Here is a 9,734-nt window from a genome sequence, read left to right as displayed (position 1 = left end):
GACGCTCATCAGCCAATCAGAAGCTAGGAGCCTTGCGTTGTGATCAGAGCCATCGAGTGTAAGAGTTATGCCACCAACAATTTACGGGCGCCATCTTAGTTCCACTTTGCACAATAGTTTCATTTCATTGTTATAGGCAATGGTCTTTGCTAGCTAATAAAAAGTCACGTAAGTGAATATTGGCCAATAGGTTTGCATGACAGGCAACACTTGCTAACATATGATACTTCAGTTAACATTATATAGTATCTTTGACTGCCTTATTGCCTCTAATGCCTCTAATCAAGCAAAAAAGAGAGCACAAATCCATAAAAACTAAGTTGAGGTTTCTACACATGCACATATATTTGCAAATACAATGCATACGTACACATACATATATAAATGCAGTAAAATTAGACAGACAAATTACATATGCCATGTGATTGGGCAAGAGTTTGCAAACAACATAATTATATACATGTATATTCAAATAAACCAAATATATCAAGTATATAATATATACGGTCTACTTAATGAAGTTGCTAGAAACATACATATATAATTATTGTTAATACGGGTTTGTTACTTATTAGCACCTAGTAGTGGAGCTCCTAGAAACCTTCATCCTAGAAACACAGTAATGTCACATACATAATTTATAATAATAGCATAAACTAACCAGCCTATGGTAATGCCTCCACAGAATTTTCTCGCAAACTTTGAGGTTGCGAGCAAATGACCTCTAGATACAAGACCCAGCTGCAGTACAGCCATCACGCTGGTCGTGGTTAGCCACGGGGCCAACCACGTGCCGCCATCAGGGCACGTGGTTAGCCATCCAAAAAACCAAAGAAATACTAGCACATAAACAAAGAATTCCCTGCTCTACCACTAGCAAGACAAAACTTATTTCAAAAAGTTCAAACTACTGAGCTACTGGCTAAGGACCATTTAGTTGGCAACAGGACAACCAAACCTCAAAGGAGGCTTTCTCTCCTTTATGGGTCTCCCTGCCTTCAAATTAGCATCAGTTACATTTCTCTCGCCATTCTCACACTCTTGGTGTTGGATTATGTCAGATTCTGTTTGTGATTTAGGGAATTTTTTAACCTCAGTTAAATTTCTACAAAACATTCTTCCATTTTTCTCACTGTTCACAACAACCTATGACCCCTGTCTAGACACAATTTGATACCTTTCAGGACTGAAAGTTGGACTGAGCTTGTTTGTTTTCTCAGCTCTTACCAAGACAGTGTCACCGACAGCAATGTCATTATAATTCTGAGCATGGCATTTAGCAGCCAAAACCTGCCGATCCCGAACTTCCCCATCTAGATTAGGTTCACAACGCTCTAAGCATGGAAGTTTAGTACACATTTGCCTACCAGTCGTTAGTTCTGCTGGTGACACACCAGTAACATAGTGAGGTGTTGATCTGTAAGCCATGAGAAATTTCCGAAGCCCACTCTTGAAATTACGGCCAGAGTTTTGAGCAATTTTAAAAGACTTTAGAAGAGAACGGTTTTGCCTTTCTACCTCCCCATTAGCAGCAGGCCAGATTAGAGTAGTTGAAACCCAGAACACCCTATTCTGCTTCAAATATGTTTGAAACTCGCTACCAAACTGTGGGCCATTATCAGTTTTCACAGATAAAGGAAGACCCCACCTGCTAAATATGTCCTCACACACCTCTATTAATAATCTTGGCCACTGTGGTAGACCTAAAGAAGCAGATGTCAAAATACCCGCTGTAATGGTCAGCAATAGCAAATATACTTTCATCATTAGGTAATGGCCCTAAAAGAAAACATGCAGTGTGTTGCCACGGTTGGTCAGGCAACTTAGTACAAGCAATTACCACAGGTTTATTCGGCATGGACACCAACAAGCATTCAAAAAATTGATTACAAATCTTTTCCACATCATTTTCCATAGATGGCCACCAAACTTTGGACCACAAGCACTGCTTTGTCTTAGTCAAGCCTAGGTGACCTTCATGAGCTAAGCTAACTACTGAAGTTCTCATTGTTGTTGGAATCACAAGTCTATTGCCACACAAAATGACTCCATCACACTGGCTCAACTCTGGTGACACTGCTTTGTATATAGGTAAAAATTTGTCCCAGCGACCATCTAGTAAAGCTTACCTTACTAATTTCATTTCAGGACACTCAATAGCTTTGGCTATAATTTGAGAGAAAGTCATTGCTACTGGAACTGATTCATTATCCATCATCATTGTGTATGAGTCGGCAACGTTAGCAACGGAATGCTCATTGTCTATACCTACAGATAGTCTGGAAAGAGGGTCAGCTATGTTCTGACTACCTGGCTTATATACCACTTCATAATTGAACGCTTGAAACCTAAGAACCCATCTCTCTAGGCGTGGTGGAGTAGGCTGAGATGTACATATGTTAAAACTAAGTTGCCAAGGCTTATGATCTGTTATAAGACAAAATTTGATGCAAAGTTGTCACAATGCAAAATGTTCACAAGCCCAAACAAGCGCCAGGGCTTTGCGCTCTGTTTGTGAATAGCGTCTCTCTGTTTTTGTGAGACTTCTGTGACCATAAGCAATTACCCTTTCCGTTCCATCTACATTTTGACTGAGAACTGCCCCTAGTCCATAAAAACGCGCATCAGCAGTTAAGCTAGTCTTAGCATTAGCATCAAAGAAAGCAAGTGTTTTACTGTCAGCCATACGTACTTTAATCTTGCAAAAAGCAGAATTTTGCTCTTTCCCTCAAATAAAAGCTGTGTTTTTCATGGTCAACCGCAGCAAAGGTTCGGTATGTGTAGATAGCTGTGGCCCAAATTTCCCCACAAAATTGGCTAGCCCCAGAAAGCTTTTTAGCTCAGATACATCTTTAGGCACTCTAGCATCTGCAATAGATTTCAATTTCTTTGGGCAAATTTTCACATCTTTGCTTGAAATAGGCCTATTGCAACCTACGTAGGAAACTTTGTCTAAGCCATACTGACATTTGCTAGCATTTAAAGCCAACCCAAGTTGCTTTACTCTCTGCAAGAAATTGTCTAACTACTCATCATGTCCTTCTTTACTCGAGCCATATATGGTAATATTATCAGTGTAGTTCTGACAGCCCGCCAAGCCAGATATAGCTATTTCTATTTGATACTGATATATTTCCGGGGCTGAGGCAATTTCAAACATTAGTCTTTTATACCGGAACAAACCAAAAAGAGTGATCAATGAGGTGACACTTGTAGACTGGTCATCTAGTTCAAACTGATGAAAACCCAATTTCAAATCAGCCTTACTGAACACATTAGCCGCATTCCTATTAAACCATAACTATCATCAACAACTAACATCAACTATGCTGATCACTATGGTCACACTATTTTTCATATACTGTATATTGCCTAATAAAAACAATTCCAAACTGTTTTGAGATTGAATTGCATTTTGTCCCCAAAACGATGTCATTTAGAGCGCGTTGCTATTTAGCAAATATCGTTAATTTAGTGGCGTAACCTAGCTTACAATTGATCAATTAACAGCGCTAGCTTATGATAAAATCGCGGCATTTTGGGCTGTCTTTTCTTGGTATCCAGCTCATAAAACATCCTGTAACAAGCTACAAGCAATATTAAATACAATACCTAACTTTTAGGAAATACTGAGATTATAATACAGGCTAGAATTGGAAAAGAATGGGTTTTAAAATAACCATTTCAATAGAGTCATTTCATCGCATTATCCTATCTGCCGTGTCATTGGTCAACCATCTTACAAATAGTCCTGGAACACAACTACATCACGGTAAAGTTTCTATCAAAGACACTACCTGTGTCTAACGTGATCTGCTGCTTATGCAACCTACAGTTATACAACTGTGCTAAGCAGTATCAAAGTTTATCGTAAAAGCTCGCTCCGTTCAACTCGCAATAACCCACGAACATATTCCTTTGTCATCCCTACGCCGTGAATACTCGGTCGAGAAAAATAATATATAATGCTGCTTGATTAAGAATACATCTTACAGCATTCTAATTGTTGATTAGGAGTGGCATATAGTCGAATTTGAGTGATATTGTTGACTTGTCGTGGCGTTTTATTGATTGAGTTGTGTATTGTTGACTTAGAGTGGTATATTGTCAACTTACAGTGGTGTATTCTGTATTGTCGACTTGAGAGTGTTGTTTTTCTGACTTAGATTAGTATATTATTAACTTGAGAGTGGTGTATTGTGGAATTTGAGTAGTATATTGCCGATTTAGGAGGTGTGTATTGTGGACTTGAGTGGTAGATATAGTTGGGTAATATATTTTGTACTCATTCCGCTACCAGCCTGAGGTAAGTATTTGTATATTGGAGCCTTATTGTAAATTAATGAAACAACAATCACCACTGCGTCACTAGCTTGCATATAAACCTCCTGTTTGGTTTGCATTTATTATTTTATTACGAAATATTGGTGTGAGTATCAAGGTACCATTGATGAAAAAATGAACTTTTACCACTGTTTCCAGAATAAGATGAGCAGAAGATGCGCAGCTGCCAACTGTGAAGCTACAGACCATCTGAAGGCGTGGCCTGTGAGTTCTTCTCTTCAAATTTGATGGACTCACTTTGTCTCAACCAAAGTTAAAAATTTCACATGGACTAGTAACAGTCGTCTGTGCTTTAGGCATTTCTCTACAGACTCATTCACCAACTAAAATCAGTATCTTATGATACCTGATGTCACATGAGTATATTATAATCAATAATAAAATGTCATCAAAGATCAAAGTTATGTTTTCTTTGTACTAAAGACCTTACACCACATCATAAGACAGAGTTGCATATAGAGTTGTATATCTTTGTTCAAACACATAGGTGCTTTTTTATTCCTCAGTACAATATTATCATAGTAATTCAACCAATTTAGTCGCTCTGGTACTAGGTAGCTAGCAAACCCAAACTGATTGCAATGAGAAAAATCTATCTATCTGACTAAGAACCATATAAAAGATATAAAAGATCCATGAGTTAATAGAGAGTATTTAGATCAATAGCAATATTGTCAAGTCAGCAGTCAACATTAATTAACACGGTCTACATTTCTGTAGTTGTTCACCATCTCATCATTATTATAGACAGACTGCTTACAAAATATAAATGAAAACAATCTTTTAAAATTATTTTAGGCTCACATTCAAGGATGATGCTGTACCAACCATTCAACTTCCATCTGGCGCGTCAGTACTATCACCAAGAAAGCAACAACCTAGATTGCCTACTAAAAGAGAAAGCGGATTAGAGAAAAGGAGAGCACTTGCTCCCGAGTAGTAGGTAGAGGTGGAATGAGACAGGTTTTTTAAGTTTGAGACGAAACTCGAGACACTGTCTTGTCAAAATTCGAGATACGAGACAGTAAAATAGTGAGCATTTGGTGATGATTTCACCCTGATGACACCGTCTGGTGGACACACCAATCCTCCATTGTTTTGTAGCTCGAGTAAAGTATAGAGATGTCGGTACTGGATACTTGATTTAGTGGTAGCCAGTGACTGACGGCCAATGTCACGACAGCACTTTAGTTAGATTTTGCTTAATGTAGCCAGCTATACAGACTATACTGTTACCTATAACAGAATTTCATTGTGAGCTCCACAAACTGATCAACTTCTGGAGTAGCCTGTATGACGAAATTCTCATTCCGAGCGGTAGCATTACCTGTCTTACCAGCATCTGATTCTGCACCACATTTGCTGATAAGTTTGCGAAAGGTAGCCTTAAACTGAGAAGCAGTAGGATTACTATTCCAACCACCTAAACAAAAGTATCAATTATAAAATTACATAAAATATACAAAAAATAATGTATTATTCACATAAATATAGTACCCTTAAGATGCAACAATACAATTAATAAAACAGGCGAAAATAAAACAGGTCAAAATGCTACAGTATCGCTATGTAAAATGAAAATGTGTTAATTTCCACTGAAAGTCATTCACATACATCTTAGGCATAAAGCTTAATGAAAATTTTTTAATCAAGCACGACTCAAAAATGGATAGCATTCATGAGATTATTTCAATAGAAATGACAACAAACAAATTGCAAAAATACTGCAAAGATTTATTAACCATTGCCACAAATGCATTACTAAAAAAATTCACATCAACATCTTCTGCTAAGCTGCAGACATATTCATAAGCATTTGCAGGGGCAGCTGTCACTGTTTTACGTGCTGTTTGAGGTTTCTGAATTTTTTAGATATATATATCTACTTTAAGTTGAACAACCTTACAGCACTGTGTTTGACAATATTGTTTTGAATTCAATCATTGAAAAGCACCATTCAACGTTGAAAAATATTACCTTCAAATGATTTCAGGCAAACATTTTAACCTGTTCTGTCAAAACATGGATAATTGAAATGTTTGTTGCAGATAAGTGCCCAAATAGTATCAAGCTAATTCACTCTTCTGCAGTTGCGATACTATTGCAAATAACAAGAGTTCTCAGTTACTTTGTTTGAAAATCTAAAAATTAAAATGAAACGAGTAGTTAGTTAGCAACAACAGTAATAACAATAGTGTTATTACTCTTATCTCCTTACTGTTAGCTATATCCAGGTACAACAATAAACAACATTATAGACACTACAAACATTTCTATCAAATATAAATATTTAGAAATAACCTAATGGAAAAATTTGTAGTTCCAAAATGTTAATATAATAAAAAATGCAAAATTGAAATAATAAAAACGTTTGTTCTGAAGGAAGAAAGATTTCACTCACTAGCTTATAAATTTATCTAATCACCGACAACATACAGTCAAACTCGTACACTCAGTAGTTACACTGATCGACTCTCACTCACCCAATGACTAGTGTAGTAGAACTAACTAGTGACAGTACTAACTAGTAGTGGCACAACTAGTAGTAGTCATAGACTTTAGCAATAGTAATAGAACTAGTAGTAAAAGTGACTGACTTGTGAAATGTCATGCCCTTTCCTTTAAAAGCCTATTCCTGCGGCTTTTGCAGTTCATGGAATAGCAATACCTACTCGATAGTAATAGTACACTTGTAATTAGCCCCAGGGGCCTTGAGAAAGTGGCTCAGAAGTAAAAAATTGGATAATACCCTGCAGGATGAAAATATTTGATGGTTATAAAATATCGCAATTTCGCGAACCGTCATTTCCGCGAATTATTAAATTCCGCGAAAAATTAGTTCTATTTTTAATCACAAGGGAAAATAATTATTGCCTCAAATATTAAAACTAGTCGCGAGGCATGCATAATAAACGTAATTAAGTTTCAAAACTTTGTTAAAATCATTGCTGGGGCTTTGAGTAAACCCCATTGCTAATGCATTACATTTCTTTACAAAATTTTTCAAGGTTGTCACAAGATATGCAGAATGGCGTAATCGCAAAATAGCCGCTAAGCAGAAGTACTAAACGTAGCGGAGTTGCAGCACTTCTTTAAAGGCTGACTGCAACAAAATTCACATTACAGTTATTTGGTATTAAAAAATTCACCATGTCTTACTCTGTAGTGTTGTAGGTGCCAAACATGTGGAAATGTGATTACAAGCTCGTAAACGCTCAAAAACGAAAAGCCGCCATAGACTGGAATCTCTTTATTTATTTGACGTATTCATTACAGTTTGGTTATTGTCTTGTCACGTGATATTCTCACGGGAATTGAAATGCCAATAAAAAGCTCCAAATAAAAGCTATTGTAGCACTAGTTTATAACAAACACTTCGGGTTTTACCAAAGACCCCATATCAAATATAGATGCTTGCTACTTTACAGTTTTTTTTTCGGCTTGGACTAATCGTCAAGTCTTAATCTGATCATGTGACCCGATACTTCGAAAATAATTTTTGCAGCACTTTTCAATTATCACTGGTAACCAACAGGCTCGTCATGATTATCAGACAATGATATGTACTCATTCGAGCTAAGGTTGCAAAGTTTAACGATTTTTTACAGTAAGTTATAAAATATCAGTGCTAAAGGTGACAGCATTACAATGACGATAAAACAGACGCGTATATAAGAACAATTACAGACACGGTTTTATTGAATGCGTGAAGTATATTTGTGAGAATATTTTGATGAATGAGATTGCATGAAAGTGTAAACAGAAACCATCCTGTAACAAGTACGTCCCATTTGAGCCGTTTTGGAAAGCGAATCCAAACTACGGCGGTCTCGTGTGGCTACGATTAACTGTTCGTTTTTTATATAGCTTATATATTAGCTTTTAAGAGCTTGTAATCACATTCCCACATATTTTGCACCTACAACACAACAGAGTGAGACATGGTGAATCTTTTCATATCAAATAACTGTAATGTAAATTTTATTGCAAGTCAACCTTTAAAATCATCGCCGGGGCGTCGATTTTTATTGCCATTGCATCAAACTTCTTTACAAAATTATTCAAGATTTTCTCAAGTTATGCTTATTCATCCCAAAAATTTCTCCTACAGTTTTTTGACATAGAAATCAACTCCATCAATTTCTAATACCGAAGTTGAGGACGATAATGATTCTGATCCGGACGTTATGGTATGTATTTGATTTGCAGTGCAGATACGTTTTTCCATAATTAACTGCGTTAGTTAATTCTTAAGTTAAAAAACTGATCACTTTCATTAAATACTTCTGCTATTGTTTTTGTACTTCCTTAGCACTTATTAATGTTTTTTCTTTTTTGTGTATACTGCAGGTTGAGAATGAAATATAAGGAATATCGGCAGAGAAGCAACCAGTCAGCCTAGACCCCTTCATCAACAACAACTCCTTGATATCGCTGCAGCAAACATTATTATATTATATATTTCATTTCATGTATAGATATACTATAATTTATTACAAACTTGAGTGTACAAACAAAATATTTCAAATAGGAATGATATAAAATAGTAAGTATAAACAGTTAGTCTATATGGCGGTTGTCTAGCGATAAAATTAAACTGGTACTCTTGATAAGTGAATACTAGCGTGTAATGGTGCTCTCTGACTAGTTATTTTGGTAATAGCAGCTCTATATCGCGGTCACTGTCTTGGGTAGATGTTAAAGGCGACTCTCTCGCTACTACATGGCTGGTAAGGAAGTTATCATCAGAACTTTCCTCGTGGCTTACTATTGCAAAGTTCTGCTGGTTGGATAAAGATTTGTGCTCGTAAAGGCATTTTTGTTCCTTTTTAAAACATATATTTTCTTCTCGTTAGCAGATGCGGTCACTTCTACCTATATTTCAAGACCTCCCTGAAGGATTGGTGATCTTCGAAGAATGACATCCACCCTTGCAGTAATTGTGCCTCCGTGTATGATGAAAAATCTCTCACAGTAAAACAAATAACGAAGCGGTAGGGATAGAAAAGATAAATATTGCGTTTTACCGACAAACTTTTAAAGTAAAATGCAATTAATTTAGTAAATTGGTTTTGAAAAAACTCATTACTTACCACAAATTGTTGGTTCATCAAAGACCTCCGAATTTATGAATATTCGTGAAAACCTCTGAAGGGTTAACTCTATTGCTAGATGCAATCAATGATATACAGCCCCCATGGGGGCTGTATATCATTGATGCAATAGAGTTAACTCTTCATAGAGAGTGACAGTTTTCAGCCGCGAATAAATTAATCCACGAATATGCATGAAATGGAAATTTTCGCGAAATTTAACTCCGCAAGTAAATCCATACTGTAGGGTACTTTGGTTCACCTAGATTACAGCATTAGGCTGAGTTATGTTTCAGT

General features: G+C 36.5%; 1 protein-coding gene across 3 annotated transcripts in view; it reads left to right on the top strand.

Annotated features, from left to right (window-relative positions):
- Positions 1 to 9,734, top strand: part of LOC137387045 (oocyte zinc finger protein XlCOF6-like) — a 226,755-nt gene that overhangs the window by 125,052 nt on the left and 91,969 nt on the right. The gene's annotated exons all lie outside the window — the stretch shown is intronic.

The sequence above is a fragment of the Watersipora subatra genome, chromosome 2 (assembly GCF_963576615.1).
Source record: "Watersipora subatra chromosome 2, tzWatSuba1.1, whole genome shotgun sequence".
In the NCBI taxonomy this organism is placed as follows: domain Eukaryota; kingdom Metazoa; phylum Bryozoa; class Gymnolaemata; order Cheilostomatida; family Watersiporidae; genus Watersipora; species Watersipora subatra.
This window is presented reverse-complemented; position numbering and strand designations above follow the sequence as displayed.